Source organism: Acomys russatus, chromosome 21 (assembly GCF_903995435.1).
Source record: "Acomys russatus chromosome 21, mAcoRus1.1, whole genome shotgun sequence".
In the NCBI taxonomy this organism is placed as follows: Eukaryota; Metazoa; Chordata; class Mammalia; order Rodentia; family Muridae; genus Acomys; species Acomys russatus.
The window spans coordinates 17,972,394-17,990,539 of NC_067157.1; the positions used below are offsets into that span (position 1 = coordinate 17,972,394).

Below are 18,146 nucleotides of genomic sequence, written 5' to 3' on the forward strand. Positions count from 1 at the left end.
ACTAATCTGTTTATTCATATTCAGTTTATGGTTTCTGAGGAAAAAATATAGAGTTGTTAATATCTAATGATTGACTAATTTAATACATTCCAATACAGTTAATGCTCTCAAATGTTTCCATACTAAAACATCATTGAAGTTTACAATATACATGTTTAATATATAATCACATAAAATGTCCACACATACCAAAAAAAACCCTTTTCATATTAAGAAAAATTGTTCAATTAACATATATAATTTGGAGATTTTTTAAAAATAATTTTTAAGGAATATGAAGGCACATTATCTATATATAAATATTTACTCTACTTTTTATCTGGTACAGTGTCATCAGGAGTTTGACTATAAAAATAAGTTATAAACCAACTTTTCTGTGAAATTTCCATCAACATCAACTTTTAAATATAACTACATTTCTAAGCTAGTTTAGTGTAACAAGAACATCTGACCTTTGATTATTTATAAAAACACTGAGTATAGGAAGATTTATTCCCATAAAACCATAAATGTCAGGAGTGGAGAAAGAGAAAAAGAAATGGCAATGAAAATGATATTAAAGCCCTGGTCTACAAAGCAAGTCTAGGACAGCCAAGGATATACAGAGAAACCCTGTCTCAAAAAATAAAGACAATGATATTAAGAAGCTATGAGTGACACATAACCAGAGCATAAATCAGTACGTTAGTTCTGGTTCAAACGGCACTGCCACACCAGACTCCATTAGAGAGACCAAATAAGAATGGAGCCACTGCACTAGAAACCTCATGATCAAACTGAAAACTAAAAAAACTAAAAAAAAAAAAACCAGAATGTTCCCAGCATCAATCAAAAAGAATGTGGTTTACTTGAAATCAAAGGTAAGGAACCCCTCCTCATTTTTCTTCTTTTTTTTTAAAGATTTATATTTATGATTATGTATACAATGTTCTGCCTGCATGTACACCTGCATCCCAGAAGAGGGCATCAGATCACATTGTAGATGGTTGTGAGCCACCATGTGGTTGCTGGGAATTGAACTCAGGACCTCTGGAAGAGCAACCAATGCTCTTAACCTCTCAGCCATCTCTCCAGCCCCAACCCCAGGAGACCCCCTTGTTTTCAATCCTTTGAATTAACTAAAAGGGTCAACTTGCTTTTCTGAACTTCTGCCCCTTCTTTCAGCCTTCTTCTGTCCATAAAGCCCACCTCTATTCACCATCAGGACATTCCTATGTTTGCAGATGGACTGCTGCCTGATTCATGAATCTCCCACAGTGTTCAAGGCAAGTGAGATAACAGAGCTCAATGTATTGCCAGTTTTGTTTTAACACTGTACATATGTCAAATGAGAACAGATTACTGATGGAATACATTAAAATCTTGGGTTCTCGAGACTGCTAAGGAAAAAGGAACTAGCTTATATAAAGTCTCCAGACCTTCAGGCTTACTCTTTTCCCACAGTTTGTCTTTTCGGATCCCGCTTGTTGATGGCAAATAGTACTGCAGATATCCATTAGCGCCAAACAAAGACGACCTAGTAGTTCATGTGCTTCTATTTAAACCAAGAAACAAAGTTCAGAAACCTGCTAAGGTTACGTGAGCACAAATCTGTATGTGATGATCTAAGGAACTAAGGCGCCTTAGTACATGGTAATTTCAATTTAACAGAGGGTGGGTGAGCCTAAAATTTCCCTTTCTTTAACAAAACCAGAGAGCATCACTGGGAATAGCGTGAGTGCAAGGGTCAAGCACACTGAGCTTAAGATTTATAAGGCTATGCTAAGTCACTCAACTCAACAGGAGTCTTAAATATATGACAGCATCCCAGTCTACAGGGTTTTGAAGCAGCTTTCTGGTTAACTGAGGACTGTTAGCTTTTCTTTGTCTTGTTCAATCTGTTTCATATGATATGCTTCCTGTCCTCTTCTGTAGTTCTTACATGTGCTCATTTCCTGTTCTCCTGAGTGTTAACTTACTGTAGAGCAGTTACCTTCCACATACTAAATATTGCATACTAATGGCCATACTCCTGGAAACACATACAGGGCTACAGTGCTTCTATCACTTAGGACTCATTTAATAAACTTTACAAACTGGGTACTGGAAACCTAGCTCTCTAGTTGGTGCTGGTGAAAGCATGGTTATTGGAAAGGAATCCACAACCACCAATTTACTAAAGCAGCATTATCCCAAGAAACAATCTATAAACATTTGTCCTTACACCCAAAGAGAAGTGTACTCTTCACCACTCATCAATGAACGTCTCTACAATAGACAGAGACCACTACAGAAAACCACACCCAATCAAAGTACAGAGCTGTGGAGCCCAGTCACACTAGAAACAACTACAAAATACTCCCACACCTGAGGCTCAAGGAATAGTGCAGAAGAGAAGGCAGGAAGACTGTAAAGTCAGAGAGGATCAGGGAGTTTGCTATGAGATTATGTCTTCAGCCGGACAGTGGTGGCGCACGCCTTTAATCCTAGCACTAGGGAGGCAGAGACAGGTGGGTGTCAGTGAGTTCCAGAGGCCAGCCTGGTCCACAGAGCTAGTTCCACAACAGCCATGACTACACAGAGGAACCCTGTCTAGGTTGTGCCTCCCACTAGCATCAGAAGCTGTATGAGTAAAGCCTCACTAACATGACTGCTCAAATGCAAGCTGAACAACATGCATGCAAACCTGACAGACAGAGAGAAGCCCACAAGGCCTCAACACTACACGGCATGGCCCTCTCCAGGGAAGAACACACCAAAGGACATACCAGTGACAAACTGCCAGCCCTGAAAACATACATACAAGTAACATTACATGAACTCAGTGGTTATATTTAGGAATAAATACATTTATACAAATAAATGTGCATGAAGTAACAATTGAAAAAAAGAGGCTACAATTTGAAGAGCAGGGATGGGTAAAATGGTAAAGTTCAGGAGGAAAAATATTGTATTTAAAATAGTCCCAAAAATTAATAAAATATATTTACAAATTGGTGCACAACCACCCAAAACCTCTTCATAACCTACCTAGCCTGTCTTAATGTCAATGTAATATTTAATAAGAAAATAATCTGCTTAGAATTGATGGATAGTTGAGAACCTAAATGTCTAGGCCTTTAGGTATCTAGCAATTGACTTTAACAGTGAACCTACAGCTCTCACAGCACTTTAAGGTTAGAGCCTAAGGTACTGTTTGCACTGGAGAACACCTATCCTGTCTTCCCCATTATCAGAAAAAGACTCCCTGCACTCCCAGGTGCAGATCATGTTGAAAATACTGCTTAAATGTTTTCTCAATCTTTCCTTGGCTAACTTTAATATTGAGGAAGTAATTCTTAATCTTGTAATAAAAAGGAATCCTCGGGAGGTAGGGAAATCCATCCCACCCACAAGGTATCTAACCAAAACAAAGCCCCACAACTTCTGAGATGTTGGTTAAATATTTAAATTTAATCTTGCCAAAATGTTTCCAGAAAAACTGATTTTTCTTTACTCTATTATAGTAGACCAAGGCTACACAGAGAAAAACAAAAACAAAAGACCCCAAAAGAAACCCAAACTACTCGGTTACACCACCCCCCCCCCACACACACACACTGTACTCAGTGTTAAGGACTATATAGAACATGATACACTTTACAAAAAGATAAGTTTACAAATCCTTTTAGGAAGCACACAAAGTATGTCCAGTGGCCAGCAAGACAGTTCAGACAATAAAGAGGCACCTACGCATGTGCACATAAACACACCAAATAAATAAATAAATAAAGGTTTGTAAAGTATACCTAATGGTGAAAACAAAGAAATAAATCCAACAACCCCAAATTCAAAGTATGCATTTCTCTGAGTGAGGAGCTGGGAAAACAGAACAAGATTGAAAAGGCTACATAAAAGTTGCTGCTAACATTAGTGCTTTGGGGTTTTGTGGAAAACGACCTGTCTGTTTATCTGTAATCTTTTGAGATAGTTTCCTTTGATAGGTCACACTGGCCTCCACCTCAAGATCCTCTTCCCACGGCCTTCTAAGTGCTGGAAGTACAGACAGGCAAACACCATGCTTTTGTTTTAGGTGAGTATTTCACAGGCATGCCTTATTTAAAAGTCACAAAAGTAAAATGTACCTTCAAATAAAAGCTGAATTTTAAAACTGTATAAGTAAGCTAAGCACAGTGACACATGCCTATAATCCCAGCACTCAGGGAGACAGAGACAGGCAGATCTCTGTGGGTTTGAGGCCAGCCTGGTCTACAAAGCAAGTTCAAGACAGCCAAGGATACACAGAGAAAGCCTGCCTTGAAGCAAAACAAAAAGAAAAAGAAAAAAACTGTATAAATAAAAGTGTGTGTGTGCCAATGTTAAGAGTTTACAAGTACCAAGAAATATTGCAAATCCACTGAAGAAAGAAAATAAAATACAAATCAGGAAGCTTAGTATAGTTTTTCTTCACATTTACCCTCCAAACATAATCTAATTTCTTATACTACCTTATGTATCTTAATCATTTATATTCTTTCCCCCTAAATAGGCATTAAAAGAGGATTTCAGAATTGTCCCTCATATTTCTACACCTGACAATCTTCCCCAATGTGTTCAATTCTTCATTCAATAAGAATTTAAAATCACCACAGGCCAGTTATACACCAGATAACTGTACTCTAAAGAATAAATGGCGGCTGGGCTCAGCTGCATACACTTGTAATCCCCGAATTTGGGAGGCTGAGGGAAGAGAATTGTTAGAGGCTAGCCTGGGATACATTAAAAGACTTTATTCTCAAAACATGTAAAGAAAAAGGAATAAATGGCAGATAACACAAGTTAATGAAGAACTTGCAGCTTGTCCAGCACAATCACTAACAAAGAGCAGGCAGGCGGGACCAGGGGTAAATGTAAACCGGGCTAGGAAAGGGCAGGGAAATCACAGGCACAGGAGATGAATTGAGGAAGCACTCTGCTGGGACATTCCTATGAAAAGTACCCAGGCTTAAAATAGACCCGTAACCTGTCCACAGGGTCATGGAGAGCTGCAGAATCAGAGCACAGGACACAGAGGAATGCGATAACAGACAAGACAAAGCAGACAGGGCCTGAAAGACCAAGCTAAAAGGGTTGACTTCAGCTTACTGAAAAGTCGAAAGGGCTGTCCCAGCAACAGCAACATCCCCTCACAAGAACTCTATAGTTTTGTGTCCCATCTATCCTTTTGGTAAAGTGCTGAATCCTAATGCTCTGTCCTCAGAATATTTTATGCATAAGATAAAATATACAGAATTCTAAATAATTCTGTAGCTAGTCCACACATCAGTAGTACAGCATAATATATATTAAGTGTAGAATGGCTTCCTTTTGATAGATTTGGGGCACACTGTCCCAAAGCATGGCACCTTGGCACTTGAAAAGGCACCAACATGAAAGCCACTTTCACCTTCTTCCCGACCCTTACCCCACTCAAAAAGTTCAGTGCTCCCCGCTGGAGAGCTGTTCCCCTATGGCCAAAGGAGACAGACCACTGCTAGACTCTCAGATGCCCTAAAATACTGATTTACCACTACTTTAAAATTACCATCAATATATCTGGCTAACTATTACAATTACAGACTGTGCCTGGCATGGCAGTGCATACCTGCAGGATCAAGAGAGCCAGAGAAGAATCTAAGCAGACACGCCCTGCTAAGTTCCCTTATGTGGGTTATTACTAGATCACACTTCCCCATCGCCACCTGCTTTTCCCACTGAACCAACATTAAAAACAAAACAAATAAACAAAACCCCAAAACCACAAGCTTATTCTTGTCTTTGGGCCATTCTTTATACAGACTCCATGGCATGAAAAACTTGAATGTGCATGCTTTTCTGTTGTCTTAACGGCCTCGCTCATGAACCTAGCAATGAGGGAGGAAAAGCCTGCACTCTTACACTTCCCAAAGAGTAGTTCAGAGAGAAGAGTAATAACTTCACAAGGAAAAACCTGAAGCGCTCTCCACTTCTGCCAGGTGATCACAGTTAACAACAGTGATTGTATGTCGGCTTAGCAGAGCTTCAGAGTGAGTCCACTGGAGCGACTTCTTAGCCCTGACCTCCATAACAGAAACATGTTAGCTAGCCTAACCATCAGAGAAACAGCAGACAATCAGTCTTAGGGAAATGCTATAAAATATTCGCTATAGCCGGGCGTGGTGGGGCACGCCTTTAATCCCAGCACTTGGGAGGCAGAGGCAGGCAGATCTCTGTGAGTTCAAGGCCAGCCTGGTCTACAAAGTGAGTCCAGGACAGCCAAAGCTACACACACAGAGAAACCTTGTCTCAAAAAACAAACAATTTGACCACATCCTCTGGATAGGGTGGCCTGGTGGCACTCAGAGGAAGAATAGTAGGCTACCAAGAAGACACTTGATACCCTATGAACATATACAGGGGGAGGAAGTCCCCCTCAGTCACAGTCTTAGGAGAGAGGAGTAAAGGATAAATGGGAGGGAGGGAGGAATGGGAGGATAGAAGGGATGGGATAACAATTGAGATGTAATATGAATAAATTAATATAATATATTAAAAAACAAACAGAACAAAAAAAACCAACATCAACAAAAATCTGCTATTGTTCAAAACTACCAGGTCATTTAAACAGGAACCTTAGGGAAATTGTTAGTACCAAGTGAGCAGGAAAGAGACATGATTACTAAATATAGCTTTAAGGAAAGAGACACATATTAAGAAAAATTGAAAATTCCAATGAAGTAATGACATCACTGAAAATGCATGGTAGTATCTACACAAGTGCTGAGATCATGCCATTAAGAGAAGCTGGGTGTAACGTCTAAAGGAAAGTGCTGCACTGCCTCTGCCATGGCTCTACAACGTGAAAGCTGTTTGTTTACAAAGTAAAATGCATGGTATTAAAAAAAGAAACAGGTTACAATCAAATCAGTGCTCTTTAAAAATAATGCTGTGACATAGTAATATAGCTGCTGACACTGCATTATATTTTTTAAAATTTGTTTTTAGATTTTTGTGATAGGGTTCTATGTAGCCCAGGCTGGTCTTGGGCTAACTGTATAGCTAAGGATGATCTTGAAACTCAATCCCTTCCTGCTCCTACTCCCCAGGTTCTAGGAAGCAAGTGTGCACACCTCACCTGGTACACTAAGTAATATCTACAGGCATGTCTAATTATGGCAATTTCAAGACAGTGATAAATCGGTTTCAAAAGTCTCAAGTTGCCATAATGGCTTCCTTTGGTATCTTTGGGGGTTATTTCCAGATCCCAATTTGAATACCAAAATCTGCAAATGCTCAACTCCCTTATAAAAATGGCACACTATATGCACACAACATATACACATCCTCCTGTATACTATAAATCAGTTCTAACTGGCTTATATTGAATGTAATAGAAATTATATGTAAGGAGTTATCAAATTATTATTTATGGACTAATGAAAGAGTGAGTCTGTACACATTCAGAATTTCAATTATGTTTGGATTACTCTCGGCTCTCTACTGTTGGTTGGAACCATGAGACTCAGCTTTATAAAATTATCTGAGATTTCCACAGCAAGAGCCAAATGTACTGCAAGCATTTCAGTAGCTCGTGGTCTATAGTCAGAAATGAATAAATAGGGCTTTCTTCACTTGGATACCTCCTACACTCAGGAGGGTTTTCTCACTTTCCCTTAGTAAATCTGCCTGCTCTGCAGAGAACAAAACTGAATAAACAAAAGATTCCACTGAGAGCTTAGTAAAAATGACAAGCAACTGTTTCCATATCATGTTCAAGGACTCTGAGCTACATTTCTCCATGGCCTGGTCACCAGTCCATTCTCTGAAGGCAAAGGAAATTGGGCACTAACATCAGACAATCACTGTGTACACTTCTTGTTGCTAGAGTCTCAGCCACAACACCATCCCACACATTTCACTGAGTCATGTGCCCAAGAGTGGACTCCAGGGATAATGTGATTCCAAATGAAGACTGACAAATACGTGTAAGTTTTCCCAGACCCAAGTGGATAAAGTTGTGGGCAACACTTAAGAACTGACCAGTATTTCTACTAAACAGAAAGAATGCCTACAGCTCCATAGAAATTATCATGTGCAGCAGAGCTAACTCCCAAAGGGCAAACCCAAGCGGCCCTCATCCTCCAAGCCTACAGAGTGTAGCTCAGATTGCAGTCTTCAATTGTCAGACCCCATAGTGCCTTCCTAAGGTGTTCGTGCCTGTGTGCTTTTTAAATAAACTTGCAAACATGTAAAATAACTAGGACATGTTTAGTCTGCGGCGATTCCTTACCTTCTCCTACCAAGCATTATCAATTCCGTGTTTCCTAAGCTTCATCCTCAAATAAATATATGCATCTGACAAAGACGACTTTGCAAAACATGTTACAGTCTGGAATTACAGCTATCTTAAGAACTTACTTACTGATATATGCTCTTGTATGAAAGCTAAGTCCAAATTATGGCTTTGTCCTAAAGTATGCCAACTGTACTAGGAATTATTATTTGAACTTGTCTCCCTCTCGGTCCTCACCTGCTCTTCTCTGCTTGTCTTCCTTCTGGTAGTTACTACAAGCCGCTGCGGCTTCTAAGCCTTCACAGTGCTAGCACAGACAACGTGATCTTTTATCACTTAAAGACAAAAAGAAAACAGTGTATGCTGATGCTTTTGGCACTGCACACCGTGGTAGTCTGCCCTTTACTTTTAAGTGGTAAACATGTCCCTAAATAATATTTATAGAAGACTTGATAAAGTATTTTTCAGTTGGGTTTTAGTAACAAGAGATTTGCTCAAGAGAAGGATTTCAGCTTGCTTTGCAAGAAGCCAGGATCATGTCCATTTAAGGGCACAGGAGCAGATGCAGGCACACATTTCTGTTGCACACAGGAAAGAGGAGGAGGCTGAGCTTACTCTGCTATAAGCACTTTAGAAATTTCAAATCGCTTCTCTAAAACAAAATAGTCAAGTTGAAAGACTAGGATTTGAGTGTGCTGATTTGCATACATGCAATATAAAACAGTTAAGTATATGAAGAGAAAGCAAGACCACAGTGCTGGGCCCTGCCACAGGACTTCCTAGTCAAAGCCAGGCCGGAAGCCCAAGTGTTGTTCGACTTTCTAAAATTTTACTTACATTTCAGATTTTTTAAAAAAGCTAAATTATGTCAAAAAACTTTCAGAAATACTTTAACACTTACATTTCAACCCTTGAAAACTGGGTCAGCAATGCCTCACTGCCATACAACTGACAGGAACCTGAAGCCATTTCTTTATAGAAAGCTACCCTAAATACTATACCATCTTATTAAAAATCTCTTCGGCTTTTTATGGTAATATAATGTAGCTATAAAAAAATCTCAAGTGCTTAAGTTTATAAATTGCTATCTTTCTGGGGACAATACATACCTATTGAAATACGGAGTCATTCATAAGAGCATTGGCTAAACTCCTAACTGAAGAAAACACAGTAACTTAAATGCATTTGCTCTCCTCTAACTATAAGAAAACCTTTTTCAAAATCCAAAGTAATTTTAACCTAGTTTTCTCATACACATTCTCTGCCCTATGCCTACATAGATATTAAGCACAAATATAAAATAAGACAGGGAAAGGCATCCAATATCACCTAGGAATGTTCGCTGCCCTGGAAACCGCAGCCTGAAAACAAGGGCAGCTCCTGCAGCCCTGCCCCGTAAGCCTGCCCCACACCTCTCAGGCTACTTGCATTCCATTTAGGACTGTGCTACCTTGTCCCACAGACAGCAGTGTCTAACTATCTCCAATTCTGAAGATGAATAACTCTAAAGAAAGCTGTCTACTATAAAGCTGTACCTTCAAAATAACTTTATTCTCAGTGATCTGTTACCCATATTTTAAAAATAAGAACTAAAAGTGAAGCACAAGGGGTTAATGATCTTTCCAAACCTAAAGTAAGATAAGTTCTAAGGGCTGGCTATGATAAGAACATGGCTAACCAATCACAAGGTTAGACTTCCTATGTGACATCATAAGACCTCCAGAGAACACTTTTTCTCCTCCACCTACCGCAGCTGTTCCCATAAGCCTGGGCACAGAACTTCCCAGCTCAGCTCCCACAAGACTTCACACAATTCATAGTCTGCACTGTGATGATCCCAGAAGCCAAGGTAAGACACAATATCATTGGTTTTGGAAGTCCTTACTTTCTGTAATTCATACTTACTAAACTTTCAAAAGAATCCTATCTCCCAAATTCAAAGCTAGATAACAAAACTTGCTATGATAAAATGCTTAATTTCTAAATAAATGTTTACCCATTTACTGACAGTAAAAAAAAGTAGACAACTTTTAAAAGTTTTATTCATCTTTAAATCAAATATGAACTTCTTCTAATTTAAAAACCTCCCAATTATATGAGCACACATGGTGGTAGAGGTAAATTAATTTTCATGCAAAAGCAATGGTTTAATTTGCTATGTGCTACTCTGAGCAGTTGCACAGTACAGGACTGGGCCACTTACTTACATCTGGGGATACAACTTATTTTCAATTATATTACTGTGGGACATGAACACTGTTAGCACATTTACTTTCATGATATCATTGTGGTTCTTAAGGTGACATATTAAAAGAAGATTTTTACTCTGTAAAAAGTCAATAAACTTTTAAACACTTCTAGAACTTCCATTTTAACAAACAGAATGGCTTGTTTTAGTTTGATACCATAAAAAATAAGTTAGTTTTAAAAACAAACACAAGTCTTTTTAAAGTGACAGAAAAATAATTCAACACTTTAAAAATGAAAACGACATTTTGACACACAAACATTCCTAAATAGGAAATTTGATAAATGTATATTCATCTAACAACAGAATATACATTTGTCAAGTTTTTATTCTCTAGTATTCCTATGTTTCCTGCCTTAAATTTAGAAGTAAAACAAAAAGTGCAACAAAAGCTTTATGATTGCCACTTGTTACAAATCTCAACTTACTAAATAAAATGTTTTCTGGCTCTCAGAAATCTACTAGACCACATAGAAAATTATATAGATTTTTATTTCACTACTTACATTCATATCATAGTTACATATGCTAAACAAAATGTACCTCCATAATTCTCAATTCCTGTCATTCTAACTCTGCTGCTTCTGGCTTCTGACAAACAGAACCTTGGACTCTCCTGAGCAGCACTCTCATCATGCAAAAGCATTTCCAGTATCGGCCTCTGCTGCTGAGGGGCCCTAAGCTGCCTCTACTTCTGTATTCATAAAGATACTTTGATGTCACACAAATGACACTTGGCGCCAAGTTTATTTGGCATATTTCTGCATTTTTTACATTTTTATTTATCTATCTAGTGTGTGTGAATGTGTGTGTTTGTGAGAAAGAGAGAGTGCATGTGTGTGAAGGTCAGAGGACAGTTTGCAGGCGTCATCCTCCCACCATGTAGGTTTTAGGAATCCAGCTTGGGTCCTCAGGCTCGGCAGCAAGTGCCTAGCCTTTATTGACTGAGCCATCTCCGTGGCCCTGCAGTTTTACCATCAGGTAACATTCTCAAATTTCAGTGGTGTGGGGTTTTTCCTGCTCCAATGGAGTAGGGGGTAGGTAATCCACTAGAATTTCCCTATATCACATTTTGGTCCAAAGAAAAGTAAACAACATCTAAACAAAAAAACAAACAAACAAACAAACAAACAAAAATATATACACACACACACACACACACACACTGCTACTAGCACATCTTCAGCAGGTTAAGAGGATGGCACAGTGACTACAGTTAAATTTTTCTGTGTAAAGCACTGTGTAAAGCACTGTGTCAGGTATGTTTGAACTATGTATTTTCACATAGCTTCATGATGGCACTGGAGTGTTTTGTTTACAAAGGTACACACTTTAAAACCAAGCAAAATGTCTGATAAAAGCAATGAAAAAATGTAAAAGAGATGCAAGTTACAAAATGTTAAGTTTTAACACAGGGAAAGGAATGAGATCATTTGCTTTCCCAAAGCTAATCTAAAGTATTTAACAGCGCTCTGGCAGACAAAGGAGACGTGAATTACTGCATTTGGGTGATATGTTGACAAATGCTTTTTATTGCATGAGTTTATTAAGACATAATACTTGCATTTAAAACTTCAAGAGCTCACTTGGGAGACAGAGGCAGGCAGACTGCTATGAGTTTGAGGCCAGCCTGGTCTGCAAAGCAAGCCCATCACAGCCAAGGCTAACACAGAGAGACCCTGTCTCGAAAAAAAAAACCAAAACCAAAAAACAACAAAAACTTCAAGAGGTAAAATTTTAATGTACTAAATAAATTATGAATTACATTGATTATATAGTTTAAATTATATATTAAAACATTAAGGATAATTAAAATACAGATCACCTCTATAAGTTAGCTAATATATACTACGCTTATTATTTCCTATGTGTGCTTATATAAAAAGAAAAGAAAAGAAAAGAAAAGAAAAGAAAAGAAAAGAAAAGAAAAGAAAAGAAACTCCCTCTGATCTTCAGTCTGTGTGTTTGGCACGGCATCTCTACATCACAACTTGAAAAACAGATTTTTAAAAAGTGAGCAGATCCGGTTCACAGAGCTACATGCAAATGTGAGAACATCAGCAGAAGAGGCCAGGTGCACATCTCGTGCTAGTCACGGATGAGCATGGTTAAAACACATCACACTGGCAAAGCCGGGACGGTAAAGGAGGCGCTAAGTGTGGTGGGTGCTTTATAAGACAAGTGAGGAGGGCACAAGCTTCTGTTAGCCGGGCTCCGCCCAGGCGCTGTGCTGCTCCACTCTGTGTGATGCTCTGCGTGTTGCGCATCACCTTCAAGGCACATAAGATACTACTGGTGTCTTTGGTTACGAAGCAGTTCTAGTCAAACAGTTCAAAACAACCACACAGGCATTAACGTGCTACAATCAAATTAAAATGTCCAGTTATTTAGCTGATTTAGAAAATCAGATTAATTTTTCCCCATAATTTTGCACAAAAACTTCAATACTTCAGTCCACTCCCATATTCAATCTCCACATTTCATCAATTTCACTTCTTACCCACTCACTCTACCATTTCAAAACTATTCAAGGTCACTGCTTTCAAGGTTCGCTGAGCAAAGACCCTTGCTTTGTTATTACATTGTGAAAATAATTTTCATCTAACATATGAATTCACACATTGATCAGACCAGCAAACACGAAAATTTCAAGTAGGGAATCAAGAACACAATCCTAAGCCCCAGAAGCATGAAGTGATAAACAGCAGTCACTTTGGACAGCTTCCTTACCGGCCACAATTCTGGAGCTCGCCTCACCAAATAAACACAGGAGAATAAAGCCCGCGTGTGTGCGCCTGTCACTCCCCTCAGGAGAGTCAGTCAGCTGAGGGCCTCTAGTGCTTTCCAGCATGCACTTCATCCTCAGGGCTGTCAGTGAGTGCAGTGGGTCACTCCACTATATTAGCAGGGGTACTATTCAATTTTCCTTAGTACTTCCCAAATTCTCTCCCCAACATCCTCTTTTTAAAAAACACAGACTCTGAAGCCTGAATATAAGGTTGAAAACACGTTCATGGTGGCACACACTTGTGATCCCAGGCTGATGGAGGACTGCAGCTCAAGACTAACCAGGATGACACGGAAGTGTAGGACCAGCCTGGACTACACAGTCCAAAAGACAGAGCTATTTTCATACAAACAAATATATGTTTAATTTCACTTGTAAACTAATAAACATCAACAAAAATAAACCTATAGACAAAACAGCAATAGCCATGAACTAATTTCAGAGGGAAGATCTCCATCCTGTTGGTCAGTGAATCCTCCTCAAGGCAGAAAGTTAAACAGGATGTTTTTTAATTGGGACAATTTAAAAATCACGACTTTTTCATTCTGTTTACACAATTTTTTTTTTTTTTTTTATCACAAGCAGGTAGAAGCAGCTAAAGAGCCTCTGAAACTTCAGTATGTACAACAAAGATTGGATGCTACCACCACAAAAGAATTTCCCAGTTTACAATTTGGCAATTTTTTAAAAAAATCACTTCTCAGCCTGATACCGCCCCCCTTTCCTCCCAGTCCCACCCTCATGCCCCCTTTCTCCCCTCTCTCCTTCTCAGAGAAGGGAATCCTCAAGGGGTACCAACTCACTCTGGCACCTCAAGTCACAGCAGGACTAAGGGCATCCTATCCCACTGAGGCCTGACAAGGTAGCCCAGCTAGAGGAAAGGGATCCAATGGCAGGGAACAGTGCCAGGGAAGCCTCTATCCCATTGTTGAGGGACCCACATGAAGAGCAAGCTGCACATCTGCGACACAGGTGGAAGGGGCCTAGGTCTGGCCCATGCCTCCTCAGTTGGTGGTTCAGTCTCTGTGAGGCCTCATGGGCCCATGCTACTTCACTCTCCCAGCGAACGTTGTTATAAATCCAATGATAAACTGCCCTAATGAACTTCAAGGCAAAAGAAAAGAGAAGCAGAAGAGCAAACCCACTCTTTGGCTTGTCTGTAGCTGTGGGAGCGGGGGAGCTCCAAATAATCTTAATAAAGTAAATCCTGCTTGCACAAACTCAATCTATAGAGAATTCTAATCATCTAAGTTAATCAAATAGGAAAAATACTAAATGTATCTGCCAGACTATGGGCCTAGGTGTTTAGAGCTGGAGAGATGGCTTAGCGGTTAAGAGCACTGACTGCTCTTTCAAAGGACCCGGGTTCAATTCCCAGAACCCACATGGCAGCTCACAATTGTCTGTAACTGCAGGATCTGACACCCTCACACACACATACATGCAGGCAAAACATCAATGAGCACAAAATTTTAAAAAATAGTATTTGAATTTTCAAGCAAAATATATCCAGGTTTCCTAAAACAGTAATAAACAAGCAGGCTAAACAGGAGGGGAGGAAAAGCCTACAGTTCAAAAATAAACATGAAGAATCTCAAGAATGTGACTTGGCAAAAGCAATACCCAAAAACCTGGAGTTCAGAAAGTTCTCCAAAGCAGTGTTTACAGTGGGATTACTGCCACACAGGTGTCAATGTGTTGATAAATACAGCCCTAAGGGAGGCCACCAAAGGGCTTCCAAGTCTACTGAGGTTTCTTTTTCACAAGAATACACCTGGCATATTGTTGAAGTAGGGTATATGCAAGACTCCTTTGGGATTTGATATGGATGACTTCTACCCAACAGGTTCCTAAAAATGATAAGACACTTTTTTTCTTTTTTCTTTTCTTAAGATAGGGTCCCACAGCTTAGGCCTGGTTGGCCTGGAACTTGCTACGTAGACCAGACTGGCCTCAAACTCACAGAGCATGGCCTGCCTTTGCTTCTCCCGCTGGAATGCTAAGACTAAAGGCATGAGCTACCACACCAGGCAGTATGACTCTGAAAGAACTACTGTCTCCTGTAGTTTTCCTTTTTCCTCCTATTAAAAAGCAATAGTAAAATACTCTTTTGATTATTAAGTTCCAATTTTAACAGAGAAGGAGAGGAAGAGAGAGAGACTTATAGAAGCTCCCAGTAAAAAAAAAGTAAAAAATTGGTGATAGCATTCATTCAATCCTTCCAAAAAGCAGAACAGACCCACACACAGACAACACAACACTGGGTACTTCTCTGCTTCTCACATAGACATATGTCCTCTGTACAAATGGAGCCAATGGGCAGCTCAGGCTTAGTGAGGGTCCACTAAGGGAAGCAGGGACTGTCTCTGACATGGACTCTGATGACTGCTTTTTGGTCACTTGCCAGGCCATGGGGTAAGAGGTCGAACTCAGTCCTGATGCAACTTGATGAGCTGGGGTGGGGTGGGGTGGGAGCTCCCCTTTTCTGAGGAATAGGGAAGGCGGGGTGAGGGAGGGAGAGTGGGACTGGGAGAACAGAAAGTGGGTTATGACTGGGATGTAAAATGAATGAATGAATTAATTAATTAAAAAAAAAAAGAAGAAGAGACTACAGAATTTCTAACTGTAAGAGCAGTGCTTGGTAAAGATCAGAAAGTGGCTACCTGACCCCAGGTTACAGAATGTAAGATCCGTAGTGAGGTACATACAGCCCCAAACTTCAGTCTGCACTGTTCTTAACTTTCAGCTTTCCATTTTCAACATAGGAGATGGCCCACCATGGAATAAGCTGCCATATACTTTAAAAACTCAGAAAAATCACAAATGTAGCACTATAAGATAAACTGAGTCAAAAACTCACATGCACACCATAGACATTTCATCATATAAAGAAGATATGCTTTCAGTTTTACCCAATATTTTAATCTTGCTACAAATCACTTAATAATTATGACAAGTGTCTAAGCTTGCCAAGAAGCACATTAGTTTTCGGTCTGGTCACTGTGTCCTTTATATGCAATCCCTCTATAGGAACAAACACTTCAACAAAATGTGTTGTTACATGGTGTTCTAAGTGTATCAATCATGGTCTGTTTTATTCTAAATTTTTATTTGTGTGTACATGTGTGTCTGTGTGACAATCTGCCACTGTGTGAAGGTATCAGAGGAAGCCAGAAGAGGGTGTCTCATTCCCTGAGCTGCAGTTACAGGGGTTGTGAGCAGCCTAACGTGAGTGCTGGGGGCCAGACCCACATCCTATGGGTGGGCAATAAGTGCTCTCAGCTACTGAGCCATCTTTCCAGCCCCTGAGAGCATATTGTCAATAGCTGATAGCACATCATGCTAAATGTATGCCCAGAGATACAGAATAAACATATGCTTCCTTCACTCACATACTAGAAGTCCAGACTGTGGACACTGACACATCTTCTGAAATTATAGCACAGGCAAAGAGCAATCCTGACCTAGCAACACTTAATACTACTAAAACTCGGCAAAGTTAATGACTCTACTTTATTGACTGGAAGGTCTTATTGGGACATAGTATTTGAACTGGGCTTTAAGGATCACCTCAATTTTGTCTGGCTGAGAATCAAAGGTAAAAAGGGTAGTTGTGACATTGCAGACAACGGCAGAACAGCATGTACAAAGGACACAATCACAAAAAGCAATACAAGTGCTACAGAAATGAGACACTTCATGTGACTGAATCACTAAGTGTCAGGACAGAGAATGGCTCCTGTACATGCTTTATGATGAACTACTCAAAAGCTCACTCTCTCTCTCTCCTTCTCTCTCTCTCTCTCTCCTCTGTCTCCCTCTCTCTCTCCTCTCTCTCTCGTGAATTGAGGGCAGTATAGTAACATATTGTTGACAATGATTTATCAACAAATTAGACATTGTTTTTCTAATGTTTTATCAACAAATTAGACATTGTTTTTCTAGATAGTAAATCACTGCATTTTATTTTTTATTCTTCTTGTTTTAAAACTCATTTTTTAAAAAAGTATTCTAATTAAAATAAAAAATCAGGGCCGGGCAGTGGTGGCACACGCCTTTAATCCCAGCACTCGGATCTCTGTGAGTTCGAGGCCAGCCTGGTCTACAAAAGCAAGTCCAGGTCAGTCAAGGCTACACAGAGAAAGCCTGTCTCAAAAAAAAAAAAAAAAAAATCAGGCCAGCACAGTAGCCCAAGCCAGTAATCCTTCACTCAGTCAGCAAAGGCAGACAGAAAGGTGACCTCCAGTTTGAGGCCAATCAGGTCTACGTAGTAAGTTCTGGGCCAATCAGGATTACATAGCAACACCCTGTCTCTGACATTATATATATTATATATTATATATAAATAAAATGTCAGGGTTAGAACAATAATAATCTTAAAGTGAAAGCAGCTAGACAATTCACTTTGTTTATTTTAAACCTATATCTAATTTTGTTAATAAGCTGTTGTATTTATTAATTAGCAAAGCTTTGGACCATACAGGTCCAGCAGTAGTTTAGGAGCCCTGAAAGAGGGACAGACACAGCCCCACTCGTGGAACTGTCTGTGCTAGTCTAGTGAATAATCTTTCTGTGCCTCCCAAGCTGGGCAGTCTTTAGTACTCAATGACATTGTGCTGAAGTGTTCTTTAAAGTAACATTCAACGTGGGGCTGGGGCTGGGAGGAGTCAGGAGATGTGACTATGATCAAAGTACACTGTGTGAGTCTACAAAGGTTTAAATCATAAGGGAGAATGGCAAATGGCTAGAGTCTTAATTTCTCATTGAACTCTTTTATTTTGGGCTGAAATTAAGATCCAAGATACAATTTACTATATGCATTTCTTTGTATGAGATTAGTT

The 18,146-nt window shown here is 39.6% G+C and overlaps 1 protein-coding gene across 4 annotated transcripts in view; it reads right to left on the bottom strand.

The window, feature by feature from the left end:
• The window catches only part of Cep85l (centrosomal protein 85 like), a 90,278-nt gene that overhangs the window by 40,114 nt on the left and 32,018 nt on the right, over window positions 1-18,146 (bottom strand). The window lies entirely within an intron of this gene.